At 42.4% G+C, this 16,800-nt stretch overlaps 1 long non-coding RNA gene across 1 annotated transcript; it reads left to right on the plus strand.

The window, feature by feature from the left end:
• The first annotated feature begins 292 nt into the window (after positions 1–292).
• LOC126996701 (uncharacterized) lies at positions 293–5,740 on the plus strand. Its single transcript, XR_007751380.1, has 5 exons — positions 293–843; positions 1,650–1,766; positions 3,449–3,540; positions 3,782–3,912; positions 4,244–5,740. It is a non-coding gene; the product is annotated as an uncharacterized LOC126996701 (long non-coding RNA).
• The last annotated feature ends 11,060 nt before the right edge of the window (positions 5,741–16,800 follow it).

The following is a 16,800-nucleotide window of genomic DNA, read 5'->3' on the forward strand; positions in this document are numbered from 1 at the left end:
CGTGGCTGTGGCGGCGGCGGGCGTCCCCACCCCGCTGGGACTTAAATTGCCCGCCCCCTTACAGGAATATGCCTTTGAGCCAAGGCCCTGTCCCCTATTTAGAGGGTAAATCTTTTTACGATACGATACGACACCCACAGTGGAACGCCAGCACTCGTCGAGCGAGCAACTCTCCCTGGGCCCGAATTCACAAACATACTCAATAACTACGAACTAACATAACTACGCACTATTGATTTAGCTACCGACGTTAGCGTCAGACTCACAAAGCAAGCTTTAGATGGTAGTTAGAGGCGCGCTAAGTCAGCGAGGCCGCTGATTGGATAAGCGTCATCGATGACGTCATCTGACTCACGGCGAATCACAGGTCCCGCAACGGTATCAGCTGTGTTTACATAGGTAAGTGCCGAAGATACTTAATAAAGTCAAATTGCAGAAACAGGCTGCTGAACACTACAACAGTAAACCCAGATGACCATAACAAGGCGTTACAGTAGAAGGGAAAAGTTATCAAGGCTCAGATTACACGGTCAAGGGGGGTAGAATGATAAGTCGCTATCCACCCCTCTCTCCCTCTCAGTCCTTCACTGTCGCCTCACACTCCGTCATTCACCAGCAGCTACTAGCCTTGGTGGAAGAGGTGGAGAGGAGGGAAAACATAATTTCTGAGGAGCATGATGATGTGAAGGGTGTGGTGACAGCAAGCAAGAGGCAGGCGTGGGAGGAACGGTGTCCAATGGAGCGTGGATGAACTTCAACGAAAGTTCAGCCTGAAGCTGCCTGAAGTCCCAGCAGGGCGAAAAACAAAACTGGCTGCGTAAATGAAGCCTATTCAAGACACAGGTTAGTCAAATAAATGTTGTGAGCATATGGCTGGAAGTTAGAGATCCAAACTACGAAAACAAGAATTATCAGTAAAAGGGGCGATGTTATCGGCGGTCGAGGGGGAAGGGTGATAGGGATGGACAATGTTTTTCCCTCTCCACACTCAGTATCCCCTTGTATTTTGTCGCCACTACAATGTCCTCTCCCCCAAGAAAAATTAAAAGGCGGCCTCGTTTCACTGAGGCTGAAATCTTAGCCCTGGCGGAGGAGGTGGAGAGGAGGGAACACGTCATACTGGGCAAGCATGATATGAGGGCTGGGGTGACAGAGTCAACCAAGAGGTATGCTTGGGAGGAAGTGTGTGAGTGTGTAAATGCTGTGTCCCACGTTAAAAGAAGTGTTGAAGAAATTAAGAGAAAGTTCAGAGACTTGAAAGCTCAAGTGAAGAGTAAATCTGCAGCAGAAATGAAGGATATGGGTGCCACAGGTTAGTCATATATTTTTGGTGCTCACATTCCTCAATAATCATTAGGGTACAGTGTGCTAAAAAGACTTGCTATACCCCAAAGATTATGGGTAAAGCTACAAGGAGTGTTACTAGGTGCTTATCTAGGAGGGTACCTCCCTCAGCAGGATGTTATGTTATATTTGTTTAGGTTAAATGAGGCAGCAGTGATTGGTTAGTGAATTTAATGGCAAAAAATGATTTTCAGCACGTCAAGAAATTCCTGCTGATGATTAGTTGTGTTCTGGCAAAGTGTTCGAATTAAACAATTCTTAAAGCATTTTACAATAATTTGAAACAACTTCGCATTTCCCTATAGGTGGTGGGCCTCCTGCTACTGTGGAGTACAGCGAGGCTGAGCTAGTGCTTCTGCGCATGCAGGCACCCATTGCGGCAACAGGGGCACCCTATCCTGACAGTGAGGGCCAGCCTTTACGTAAGTACCTCTTCTAAGATAGCAAATAATAAGCCCTACTTCTATTGGTATTATTCTACTTTCTTCCCTGTCTCACAGCGGTACTTTTCACACTTCTCATCGGTTAGATCTCATTATTCTACGCATCTTGAACCCCATTTATGTGCACCGCAAACTGCTAGAATCGCCGCTAGCGATTTTTAAAAAGTTAGTGAGTTTTTTGCAGCCGCCCCCAGTGGACCGCCAGCACTCGTCAAGCGAGCAACTCTCCCGGCCTCTGGGCCACCTATAGACTGCTGAGTTGCTCGCTCGGCTCAGCTACGGGCTGCTCCTGAGCGCCTGCTCGGAGGGCCCGTGCCTCCGTCGCTGCTCGCCGGTTTCTACCCGTGGCTGTGTCGGCGGCGGAGGCTTCCCCTCACCCGCCACACGCCAGCGGCGGGTTCCCCCCTGCGACGGGCCGTCAATTGACAAAGGCCCGTTCCCCCTTTTTAGGGGGTAAATCCCACAAGTAAGTAAGCAGCCGCCCCGGGGTATCACTGGGAGACTGGGATACTTTGTTCCCCGTCTCTTTTCACACTTCTCATCAGTTAGATGTCGTCATTCAATGCATTTTGAACCCCATATATGTGCACCGCAGACTGCCAGAAACGCAGATAGCGATTTTTGAAAAGTTGGATAATATTGACAAAAGCTTCATGTAAAGCACGACGAAGTACACCCATATGCGGCGGGGGTCCAGCCGGTGTTGGGAGAAATGCCTCCTCACAGAAATAAGTCACACATATGGGGGTCGGGTCGAGGGGAGCGAGGCCCCCCCCCTCCCCACTGTTAGCTGTCAGATCGTAAAGTTCGGTTGTAGTTGTTTAAATCTGCTCCCCTCCATTGTTCTCCTAGGCGGCCGCAAAAAACTCACAACTTTTCAGAAATTGATAGCGGCTTTTCTAGCATTTTGCAGCGCACATAAATGGGGTTCAAAATACGTAGAATAATGAGATCTAACCGATGAGAAGTGTAGGAAAGCAGAACTTTACCCTTATATTTTGGTAAATCTTCTGAGGGAAATATATATATAGATATATATATATATATATATAAATAAATATATATATATATATATATATATATATATATATATATATATATATATATATATATATATATAAATATATATATGTATATATATATATATATATATATAGGCGGTGGTTGAGTGGTTAGCGTGCGGTGGCCGCATTCATCATGCCATGGACAACGTCGATTCGAATCCCCACGCTACCACCTGGGATTTTTCAGTCACCGCCGAGTGGCCTAAGACTACCCACATGTTGTCCTGTTATGTGTGTGTGTGTGTGTGTGTGTGTGTGTGTGTTAGCAGGAAGCTGATTCATATTTTTTGGACAAATAAGCAATTTTCCCATTCCTATTTCCCTAATTATATATAAATGTTGAGATTAATAAGTTTAAAGCAAAAGTCAACACTCACATGATAATGCATTGGATAGGCAGTGCTTTCGTCCTCACTTTTCATTATTATTCTACTTACTGCTTACTGTCTCCATGCCTTTTCCATAAAAGGACTCTGTTTGAGCTGATCATTTTTTTCCCAGGTGCTATGGCATAGTTCTCATTATTATTATTATTATTATTATTATTATTATTATTATTATTATTATTATTATTATTATTATTATTATTATTTTCAGGTGCCTTTGCTGGACCTTCCTCATCTTCAAATGTTGTTGATGATGACCTGTTTCCCTCGATGAGTACGACAATAATCGAGGTGTCAGAGGAGGTTAGAACACCTCAGGGTTCACCTCAAGAGAGTGGCCTCACAAGGTCACTTGGTTGATAACCTTGGCATAGCTTCATATTACTCCTTACCAGTTCATATTTGTGTAATTATATACATTATATGTGCCTTTTAATCAGCAGATGCATTTATTTTCACTTTTTCTAATATATGTCCTTTAGAAAAAAGTCTTATAATCCAAGTGTTGTGAAACAATGACATTTTCCTTGATTTCTTTCAATAGTGAACCAACAGAAGTGCCCCCATCATCGGCCTCATCCAGTGTCCGACGACCCAGTGCCCTTAAACCCCAAAGGTCAACTTCCCTTCCTGCCAGTAGAAGTGGTAGTAGATCAGCAACTCCCACAGCAGCAGGTACCTACTCATTCTTTATATACCTTTTTTTTTTCAATAGAAAAATAGAGTCATTACTTTCAAACATATCCTACAAGCTGAAGTGTAATTCAAACATCAAGCAAATACTGTAGTTATTTTCCTAGCTGTCAAATAACTGCCTACTTAGTTGTTCACCAAGCCTTGCTCATCTGCAGATAGTAAACTCCAGTGATTTTGCATAGCTTCTTAAATATTGAATGCCATTGCTGTTCAATCATCATTGCTTCTGCTGGAATACTAAATGGCATTACTATTTCAGAACATGCTCGTCAAATAGCAGATGTATCCTAATGAATTGCATATTCATCAGGTCACGAGTTAACAACTGGTTCCCGAGTTCCTTACTACCCAAAAGGAAATTCGAGGTCTGCTGAAGGACCTGGTGGATGAGCAACGGAGGAATGGAAACCATCTACAGGATATCGCCCGAGGTTTTACTGAAATGGGGTATTTAGGCAACCATGTACAGGATATTGGCCAAAGTCTAAGGGAAATAGGAGAGGCACTGATGGCCATAACGGGGGCAATCAGTTCAAGAAAGAAGTTTTTTTTTAAAGTTATTATTTTCATAAATTAAGATTTGAATATTTATATATAAGAATAGTTTATATAATCATTTTCATTATTAACTTTAAGATCTTTGATGGTGCTTGTCAAGCCAATGCATACCACAGAGGGGGGATATCCAGCACGACAGGAATCATTCCATATTTTTTCTCTTAGTGCATTATGATGTGCCACTATAAAAAATTCAGAGAGAACCATCATATACTGAACTTTAATTTTTACCAAGTTGTGTTATATTTTATATTTTTTTTAATTCAGCACGTCATGTTTTCTATCTTGCCTGTATAATGTTAATGAACAGGACGTTACCTGCCTTGCGTATAGTCCTAACATCACTTACAGATGCCGGACCACAGGTATCATCATCTTCAGTGTAGGACGGTTCTTTCCTGGTCATTTTCTAGTGGCACATCATGATGCATAAAGAGAGAAAAAATATCAAAAGTATATTTTGCATCTTCAATGACATAGTTTCCAACCGTTTAATTTAGGTAACATTTTTTTACTAAAAACAGCCTTACATATGCAATTCATAAACAGTGTGCCTAAAAAGGTATAATTAACCCAGTAGCAGCGACGGGCCAAATGTGTGCCATGATTTAAACCCCCAAAAATAGATGATACATAAACTGATCACAAATGCTTCGATAAATATTATGAAATGGTTTGTGTGAGTGATGATTTTTTTCTCATTTTTTTTTCTTGCTTAGAGGTACCATTAAGAAACATGATCCCCGCTGCTACCGGGTTAAACTAAACCTCATGGGACTGACATTCCTTTCCTGCTGGATATCCCCATTCTGCAGTATGCATTTTGATCTCATTTATAGTTCCTTAGTTTCTAATTATTTTTTTATAATATTACAATAAGTTTATTATTATTGGTTTAAGTGTAATAGTTTTTTTCATTTAATATTTTTATACATGTGATGATTGCTCATTATATTTTTGCCATAACTTAAAATATTCTTATTCCTTGAATATTGGTTTGTGTGTCAGGGATCAATTGTGAGGCCTGACGGTTAAGGGGCTGGCAGAACAACTATTAAGGGGCTGACCAGAAGACAAACTGCATTAACATGCTCACAGGGCCCCAAACACAAGCACACAAGGAAAAATCACAGAGACTTGTACACTATTTACATTTTAATTAGTCTAAAATACAGAACACTGTCACATGTTTAACTGACTTTGAGTAAGGTCTCAAAAAAGAAAATACTTGCAAATATTTTAATACATTCATCTCTCTCTCTCTCTCTCTCTCTCTCTCTCTCTCTCTCTCTCTCTCTCTCTCTCTCTCTCTCTCACACACACACACACATACACACAAACACACACACACCGATAGATACTGGTACAGTGCCTAAGGAGTGGCGAAGGGCCGAAGTGGTCCCTATATACAAAAGTGGAAGGATGGAAGAACCCCTGAACTACAGACCCGTATAATTGACCAGTGTAGTCTCTCTCTCTCTCTCTCTCTCTCTCTCTCTCTCTCTCTCTCTCTCTCTCTCTCTCTCTCTCTCTCTCTCTCTCTCTCTCTCTCACACACACACACACACACACACACACACACACACACACAAACACACCCATAGATACTGGTACAGTGCCTAAGGAGTGGCGGAGGGCCGAAGTGGTCCCTATATACAAAAGTGGAAGAAAGGAAGAACCCCTGAACTACAGACCCGTGTAATTGACCAGTGTAGTATGTAAAATATGTGAAAAAGTGATAAAGAAACAATAGACGAGATTTCTAGAAGAGCATAATTTAATAACAAGTAAACAGTATGGATTCCAGAAAAGGGCATTCATGTGTGACAAACTTACTGAGCTTTTACTCAAGAGTGACCAATAAAATATACACCTCACCATTTCACCCAAAGAAATTAGCAATTATTGCTTCACGTACTGCTCTCCCAGCTCCTCGGCCAGCAGCTGCTCCAAGAACAGCAGCAGGAGCATCCTGCTCTTCCTCATCCTCTTCAAGCTAAGGAGGAAATAAGATCTTAAAAGTACTCACAAAGTACTATATTAATCTTGCTCTGCTGAATATGTCTGCTGATACACTGTTGCATTTTTACATCTACTGTATTAATAGCAATTGCACTGCTGCAGCCAGAAATCTGAATGAGTGAAAGTTATCACTAAATAAAGTTGCTATGTTCTCAACAAAGTTTATCCAACAGGAAGCATATGAAAGAATGGCTGAAAGCTAACTTTCCACCTTACCGAAATATAAATTTGTACCTGGTGGGGAAGTGGAATACCCCGCTGGACACAGCGGTTGTGCAGCAATAAACATGAGGTGATGATGTTGAGGCACTTCATGGGAGCATACTGCAAGGCACCCCCAGATTTGTGAAGGCACCTGTAAATAGTGTTAGTTGTCAAAATTACTGAGTCAAAGACAATTGAAATACAAATCTTCCAAGCACTCCCGTCTTGTCTTTTTTTTTTTTTTACATCTTCGCCTATGGCATGCGGGTAGTCTTAGGCCACTTGGCGGTGACTGAAAAATCCAAGGTGGTAACGTGGGGATTCAAACCCACGTCTGCTCACTTTCACACCAAATATATATTTTATAAATTTGCCTTTCCAATCACTTTAATGCTGTAACATGTTAGTAATCTAATTCTCACTGGGTTCTTATGGATGGCCAGCATATGTGAATGCATAGGTATTGGAAATAAGGAAAAGAAGTTTGTCACCTGAACCGGCTCTTTAGAATTCCAAAGGTTTGCTACACAACGACACGTGTCCGTGTATGGGCCCTATTGTAGCGCTCCTCCGGTTCTGTTGTGGGGTTGCGGACTGAAGTCATCAAAAATGGCTCTAATGCATAGCCGCTGTCGCCTGTAAAGATTACAGTCATGTGATATCATTTTCAGGATGTGAAATAACTACTTCAGAAAGCTACTGTAATACACTAAGTAATTATTGAAAAGGTATTTATGTAACATATGTAATGCAACATTTGTCAAGAACATCAACATCCCTCCAGATACGCACCAAGGAGCAGGTAGTCCCCAAACTCACCCCTGCGAAAGCGTTCATATAGGTCGCAATGGTGCCAGATAAAGGAGTCGTGATTTGACCCTGCAAAAAAGGGGAGAATAACAAAAAGGATTCCAGAACATGGACATATTAATACTGGAAAAAATTTCCAGACTCAAGAGAAAAGTTGTAGCATGTTTGGTGTGCCCAACACTGATGGAGTCTTAGCATCTTCAAATGCTCAAGTTCCATTGCCTAAATAGCTAATCTGCAATTATTCTTGCTAAAAATCAAACTTTAGAAATGCTGTAGCAGGTAAGGGATGTTTGTGATTTAACTATTAACATGCCTAACAATAAATGATATCATCAAAAAAGAACACTTACCTGGAAATCTGACACAATAGCTGATGATCATACCAGCAGCATCACACACAACTTAAATGTTGAAAGAGTGGTACCTCTTCCTGTTCACGTAGGCAGCCTCATTTTCATGGGGTGCCTTAATGGGAATATGAGTACCTGTTGAGAAACATTATGCAAATAAATATTATTTAGCGATAGGCAGATTGTAAATCTATTCATGTACTTTTACTGAGACCAATATCATATGTGCTCATTCGTCAGTCCCAAATAATTCTGAATCTTACAATCAATGGCACCAATAACCCGAGGGAAATTCCGAACTCTTGCAAAAGCTGTTGCCGATTCCCTCAATGCATGAATCGTGGAGGTCATTTTTATCTCTTGTCGAGCTATGTCACTCCTCACAGCTGTCACATCCTGGACTACACGGTTGACACTGCCCTGTGCAAGTCCTGAAATGCATTAATTTTTAATTGTTTGAAGCATTGTATTTTTGGGATTTCCTCATCATCTTTACCATTACAAGTAAAATTTGCAAACTTATTGTAATAAATTATCTTCTTCAATTAAGATAAATTCAGCTGCACCTCACTGATTTAGAGTGGGGAAAAAATAAAAAAAATAAAAATAAATATATATATATATATATATATATATATATATATATATATATATATATATATATATGTATATATATATATATATATATATATATATATATATATATATATATATATATATATATATATATATATATATATATATATATATATATATATATATATATATATATATATATATATATATATATATATATATATATATATATATATATATATATATATATATATATATATATATATATATATATATATATATATATATATATATATATATATATATATATATATATATATATATATATATATATATATATATATATATATATATATATATATATATATATATATATATATATATATATATATATATATATATATATATATATATATATATATATATATATATATATATATATATATATATATATATATATATATATATGTTGCGCCGGTAGGCATCTTCCTGGTGGGGCCTGATGGTCGGCCCAAGGCTTCTTCCAGGTGGGGCCTGATGGTCGGCCCAGCCCGTTCTGGCGCAGGCGAGTGTGTATAGTGGCGCCATCTTGCATTGGCTCATGCTGCCCCCCCGGAACTCGTTCTTGATTCGCTTGGACGGCTTCCTCTAGAGTCCGGGTTGATGGGTGGTCTTCAGGACAGCATGTGGGTAGTTTTAAGCCACTCGGCGGTGACTGAAAAATCCGAGTGGTAGCGTGAGGATTCGAACCCGCGTAGTCCATCACGCGGCGAATGTGGGTCCAGTACGCTATCACTTCGGCCACCGCCTACCCTGAATATATATATATATATATATATATATATATTTATGTCTCTATATATATATATATATATATATATATATATATATATTGAATTAAATTCTAAGTAAATTTATTCAATCATTATGAAAATTATGAATAATTAAGTAAAGATTGTTCAATGAATGGTATTTATTCCAGAAATACACCCATCTCACTGTGCTGCATTTTTAAGTTTTATTAAGTACTTTGTGCACACACACAGCACACTTTGTATTGTTTTCTTACACATTTCACTCACTTGTGATAATAACTTCGTATTTTTTTTAAAACCAGGGAGGGGAATAAGCATTTGAAGCCATTTATTACATTTCTGGCTGAGCTGCAGACCACTTGGGTTATAGCTTTTATTTGGTTAGGTTAAATCTAACCACTAAATTTAACCAAATCTACTGCTGTTTCCCACATCCTATACATGGTTCCTGTTAGCTTAGAATGATAATAGTGAAGGAATCACTTTGAAAACAGTAAAATGGTTGGAGTTTGGGTGGCCTGCAGAGTGATAACCCGAGTATTAAAAAGGACTAATGAGAATGAACTTACCGCATACGTCGCCTACGACGTGCTGAAAGGAACCGCTGGCTAACAGTCTTAAGGTCACCAAAACCTGTGTGTGTGGCGGTATTGCATGTGACCTCCTTGTCCTCCTCCTTAGGGCAGGCTCAACCTCCTGGATGGGCTCAATCAAATAATGCCGGGGGAACCGGTAGTTTCTCACGAGCTCCCTGTCACTTAAGGAGAGAGGGTCAAGGCGATCGCGAAATCGCCTTTCTCTCCTCAGGGCACGATCATGCAGGGCGGCGTAGATGAACTCCATCGTGTAGAGGCGGGGCAGCGGGAAGGAGTAGCTGGCGGTGGCTCGGCGAGGTGCTGTTTACTGTTTTAAAGGGTGTAAATCTCAAAGGAATAGCTTTTCTCTACTCTCAAAGGTATATTTCAAGTTGAAATAGTGAGATATAAAGCATTTATATGTAAATATGATAATACTGTTAGCGTTACCGTCAGCTCCGAGGCAGTAGTTATTTAACAACAAATTTAACGTCACACAGAGCGCGCTAAACGTTTGTAGATCCGCGCGGTAACCCGTGACGTCATCGATTAGTTGGTAGTTATGTAGTGCGAGCTTTGTGAATCTCGATGTTCTCGAAACTACGAACTAAGGGCCCAAAACTACGAACTAAGCCTTTGTGGATCCGGGCCCAAGCCGCCGCTCTCGGCGTCCAGGCCTCACTGCGAGTGAAAACTAAGTCATTCTGACGAGAAGAAAAAAATGAGAGCGAGGTGTTATCATGACGGAAACGAAGAAGGCTTGGTCGTGGTGGCAAACCATGACATCTTTAAAGAGGATACTAAACTAATCTTTGGGGTTGATGACAAAATACGGAAAAGGAAAGTAATGACACGGGAAAGTAAGAATACGGGAGGGTCTTTGATAGGCTTGCAGCACCCCCTTTCCTCCTGTTCATGCATCATCGGGAAGGGTTCACGCCCGTTTCGATAAGTGTCCACCTTCCTACTCGCTACATTACGGAGAGATGGAATCCAAATATAGGTACTTTAAAAAATAAAGATTTGTGCCACACTGTCAAAATTTTTCAAGTTGTCTAAGGCAAAAGCAAAAGTTTCACCGAAACGGCTAGAAGATGAACCGGAGTCAGTAAGGAAGGCAATATTACAATTAAAGCGCCTCTTGCGGATTCAGTAATTGTGATCAGAAGTGGAACGATAATTAAAAACTCTTCTGTTAAGGATATTATCAAAGGTTTTAGAAAGACAAAAATGCAAAGCCATTGGATGGAGGCTTGAGATATTAGAGCAATCACCTATCTTATGCACAGGCCGTATGTAGGGATACTTACGGCAGGAAGGAACAGTAGATGTTGAAAGATAGAAGCGAGAGTGTTTGTCGAGGCAGGGTGTCAGCACGAAAGCACAGTATTTATATAAAATAAGAGGCACTTCTTTAATAACGAGATTTTTCTATTCTCTTTTTCTATTACTCTCTCGGTCCCACACGTCCTCTGCGTGTATCGAAACACACGATAAATAAATCACAACAAGGAGAGGGTATTCCCCGGCTGCCTGGGATTGAACCCGTGACCAGCGTGACGGGAGAGCCACTCCTTACCGAGTCGGCCAAAAAGGTACCCCACTGGCTAAGTGGGTTATGGGAGGCTTATTCATCAGGAATAGTCGCCGCACTACACTTCATCGGGTCCGTAAGGTTTTTGAGGATTCAAGCTAGAGCGGGCATAAAAACACCATTATTAATACATTTAATAACATACATGATGGAGCCAAAGGGGTCATAACAAGTTGGATTATGTCCTGAATCGTTCAGAGTGGAATTTTCAGAGAACGTTTGAGGGAGAGGTTCAACTCTAGAAACTCTTACGGCCGCTGTTGATCCAATAGGATCAAGGAGAGATTGGAACATTGACGAAGTAATTACTCGATATTTTACTATCACCTTTCTTAAAAATCGATGTAAATTTAGCCATCTCCAGCTGGTAGGGACTGTGCTTTCTCGCAATGCCATATTAAAATAGGATGAGAGAGAGAGAGAGAGAGAGAGAGAGAGAGAGAGAGAGAGAGAGAGAGAGAGAGAGAGAGAGAGAGAGAGAGAGAGAGAGAGAGAGAGAGAGAGAGAGAGAGAGAGAGAGAGAGAGAGAGAGGGGGGCTCTGTCAACATAGTAAATGACAATAAAAAAATCATTAATTAAATAGTCAAAGAACAATACATGTGAGAAGGACAAAAAGAAAAAAAAAGTACAATAACAATGTACTATGTACTTAGGAAACAGCCTTAGAAACAATACACAAAGTGTAAAGAACGCGAGGGTACGAAGTAATATGAGCAAACTTTCAAACTCTCTGTAACAACTCCACTCTGGACGACTCTGGGCATATTCCTCCTACTCATCCCCTCTCTGACTTCTTTATGCCTGTTATTAAGCTTATTAAGAATGATGTTTTCAATGCGCTCTTTGGCCTCAACTCTCAGAAGGCTTATGGATCTTATGGAGTGCCTCCTATTGTCTTTAGAAACTGTGCTTCCGTGCTGACACCCTGCCTGGTCAAATTCTTTCGCCTCTGCCTATCAACATCTACCTTTCGTTCCTGCTGGAAGTACGCCTACATACAGCTTGTGCCTAAGTGCCTACATACAGCTTGTGCCTTGGCCTCCATCGCTCGCGCGAAGAGGTCATGGTTGTTGGCGCTCCTCAGAGCAGCCCGGGTCAGGTGTTGACCTCTCTCACACCTTCACCCACACCCACTTTCTTCATCATTGCTCTCATCTCGTCATTAGTGTTTAGTGCGATGTGTTCTACTGTGAGATACAACACTACTTATCTATACCGCCTACGACGTGCCTCCGCCTACCCCCCAGCGAACGTTATCCGGAAGCTAAAGGAACTACATATTTTTAAAAACCGCAGTGCCAGGAAAAGTTCACGAGTGACACATAACATACCAGTGATCACCACCACCAGGAGGAATACCAAACCCAAGCATGCCAAGGACTACAAACACATCGAAGTGCCTCGCCAGTGGTACAACCTGCCAACCCTGCTACTCTCCAACGTTACCTCCCTCAACAACAAGCTAGACGAAGTCATCACCACCATCAAATCCACCAGCGCTGACGTTGTGGCCATCACAGAGGCGTGGCAGATAGTACCCGAGCTCTTTAACATCACTGATTTCCAGCTCTTCCATCGTCTGAGAAGAGGTAAACGAGGCGGTGGGTTAGCGCTCTGTGCCACACCCACCTCAACCCCTGCCTACTCCCCGTTGAGACACCTGAGGTGTGGAAACCCTCTGGGTCAGGCTCTCACCCCTCCCACCCCTGACTCGCTCCCTCGGTACTAATCTGTCTGGTCTACTACCCTCCGCGCCGCCTCCGCCACCTTGCTGATCAACCACATCATCGAAGAAATGGACTAGCAGCTCACTCTATTCCACTATGCAAAAGTATTTTTTTTCGGTGACTTCAATCAACTCCACACGATTGATATTGAGGACCATCTAAATCTCAAAAAAGTAGTAAATTTCCCCACACAAGGCACAAACACACTGGATTTAATCCTCACTGACCTCACTTCCCACTACCTTCCCCCTAAGCCCCTCCCTCCCATGGGACGCAGCACACACCTGTCAGTTCTTTGGACACCTGCACCTACCACATCCAACAAAACCCCGCCAGCCACCAAGACCTACAGGCCTGTTACGGACTCAGCCATCCGCGCGTTCGGCCAATGGATAACACGCCACCGCTGGGTTGAAGTCCTTACAGTGGATGACGTACACCAAAAATGGAGCAACTACACCAGCACAATTACCGCAGCTTACCACCACTTCTTCCCGCTAAAATCAAGACGAGTGCACCCTTCAGACACCCCGTGGATTACACCCAGAATAAAACGTCTCATTGAACAGAGAAATGACGCCTTCCACACCAACCCTACACTCTACAAGCCCCTCCGCAACAAAGTTATCCGGGAAATCAAACGAGCCAAGGCCACATACTACCCCCACAAGATCCACAGCCTCAAGCAAGCTAACATTGGGAAATGGTTTTCAAAAATTAAGGCCTTGTGTGGCCTCAACAACAGCGCCCCCTCCATCCCGGGCGTATCTCACCTCCCGCCACCTGAAGCAGCCGAGGCCATCAATCTCCACTTCTCGGCCATCTGTCAGTCCCTCCCCAGCCTGGACCTGACCTCACTCCCAGCTTACCTGCCCGCCCCATCACCACTCCCCACGGTTGAGGCCTATGAGGTCGCCAGGTCACTAAGCCAACTTAAAACAAAGCGGTCCACCACGCCCACTGATCTCCCCATCAAACTGTACCAGGAGTTTGCCCCCGAGCTGGCCACCCCCCTCGCCTCTATTTTTAACGCTTCCTTCCGTCAAAGTCAGTGTCCTGCTGACTGGAAAACAGCATATGTCACTCCGATTCCCAAGACCACCACCCCTCAATCACCGAGTGACTTGAGGCCTATTTCTATCACCCCCATTCCCAGCCTCCTGTGTGAAGCCTTCATTTTCAAGTGGACTTACACTCATCTTGCTCCCCTCATAGACCCACAACAGTACGGCAATATCAAGTCAACCTCCACCACACACTGCCTAATTAATCTCCTGGACTTTGCCTACAGAAATCTTGAAAAGCGCAAAACATCAGTTTCTCTCGCTTTTATTGATTTCCGAAAGGCTTTTGACCTAGTTCACCATACCACAGTCATCAACAAAGCAATAAAACTAGGGCTTCACCCTAACCTGGTCTCCTGGCTGGCTGATTTCCTGCACCAGCGTAAACAGGTGGTGAGATTTCAGGGAGTGGCCTCCCCTCCTCTACACCTTACTTGCGGGGTACCTCAGGGGTCCAAAATGGGCCCTTTGTGCTTCCTTATCCTAATTAATGACGCCCTGACCCACACCCCACCGCTGGAAGTACGTGGACGACACCACAGTGGGAGTAACAGTTGACAACAGCAACCCAGATTATTCCCACCTCCAGGAAACACTACACAACCTACACACATGGACAACACAAAACATGGTCACCATCAACGACACCAAAACTACACTCCTACACATCAACACCTCCTCTGCCCCGGTTGCTCCCCCTGTGGTGTCCATCAACGACACTCCCCTCCGGGTAGTTACATCAGCAAAACTACTTGGAGTCACCCTGGACAACAAACTCACATGGAAGGAGCACGTCTCCCAGCTCACCAGATCTGCCACCTATAAACTGTACCTGCTGAGGAGACTCAAAACGCTGGGGGCCCCTGAGTGTGCGCTGGCGAGCGTGTACTCCTCGTTCATCCTCCCCAAACTGACATACGCGTCCCCAGCGTGGTCTTCCTCCATCAACATCACGCAGCGCCGCCAACTTGAACGCGTCCAGAAGCGAGCCTGCAAAATCATCCTGGGCCCTCACTACACCAGCTATCAGGACGCCCTCGACTCCCTCCATCTCACCAGCCTACAACACCGTCACGAGACCCTACTACACCGGTTCGCAACCAAGCTTCTCAACCAGCCCAGACACAGACACATCCTCCCACCCGCAGTGAACCGCCCTCAGCACTCAGTGCGACACCACAACATTATTGCCCCGATACGGGCACGGACTGACCGCTATAAGAACAGCGCAGTGCCCGTGATGGTCAAATATATCAACAATGCAAATTAAGAGCAGCACAATTTGTATGTTTTGTAAATATTTTTCATTAGGACTTATTGTTGTTATTATGATTATTATTATGATTATTATTATTATTATTATGATTACTATTATTATTATTATCATTATTATTATCGTGATTATTATGATTATTATTATTATCTTTACTATGATTATTGCTATTATTGTTATTTCTTTTTTCCTTTTTATTTTCGATCATACTACTTTGTTCATTTGTCTCTTTCATTTCATTTCATCTTCCATTGATGTATATTTTCAGCTCTAGGGCTGCCTGGTACTTCATGAAATAAACCGTTTATTATTATTATTATTATTATTAAGAAGGGTGACCGTTCCAATCCCTCAAACTACCGCCCTATAGATTTACTTTCTTGTCTATCTAAAGCTTTTGAATCAATCCTTAACCGGAAGATTCAAAAGCACCTTTTCACTTTTGACCCTCTATCTGATCGCCAGTATTATTTCCGCAAGGGGCGTTCTACTGGCGATCTTCTTGCTCTCCTAACTAACTCTTGGTCATCCTCTCTAGGCCGTTTCGGTGAAACTTTCTCACTTGCGTTAGACATATCGAAAGCTTTGATAGGGTCTGGTACAAATCTTTGCTTTCCAAACTATCCTCCTACGGTTTCTATTCTTTTTTCTGTACCTTTATCTCCAGTTTCGTCTCTGATCGATCTATCACTGCTGTCGTAGACGGTTTCTGTTTTTCCCCTAGACCAATCTTCTTTCCAAAACGAACTGTCCTGTCCATTCTTACGCCGATGACTCTACTCTGCATTTCTCAACTTCATTTGATAGAAGGCCAACTCAACAGGAATTAGACGATTCCAAGCTGGAGGCTGCAGAATGCTTAACCTCAAACCTTACTATCATCTCCGATTGAAGCAAGAAGAACCTGGTGTCCTTTAACGCCTCAAAAACTCAATTACTTCATCTATCAACTCGACACAATCTTTCAAACACCTATCCCCTATTCTTGAACAACACTCACCTGTCACCTTCTCCTACACTAAACATTATCGGTCTATCCTTACCTCAAAATCTCAACTGGAAACTCCATATCTACTCTCTCACTGAATCAGATTCCTCGAGGTTGGGCGTTCTGTATCGTCTCCGCCAGTTTTTCTCCCCCACACAGATACTGTACATATACAGGGGCCTTGTCCGCCCTCGTATGGAGTATGCATCACATGTGTGAGGGGGCTCCACTCACACAGGTCTGTTGGACAAAGTAGCGTCAAAGGCTCTTCGTCTCATCAACTCCCCTCCTCATACTGACAGTCTTC

This window comes from Eriocheir sinensis, chromosome 10 (assembly GCF_024679095.1).
Source record: "Eriocheir sinensis breed Jianghai 21 chromosome 10, ASM2467909v1, whole genome shotgun sequence".
Taxonomy (NCBI): Eukaryota; Metazoa; Arthropoda; class Malacostraca; order Decapoda; family Varunidae; genus Eriocheir; species Eriocheir sinensis.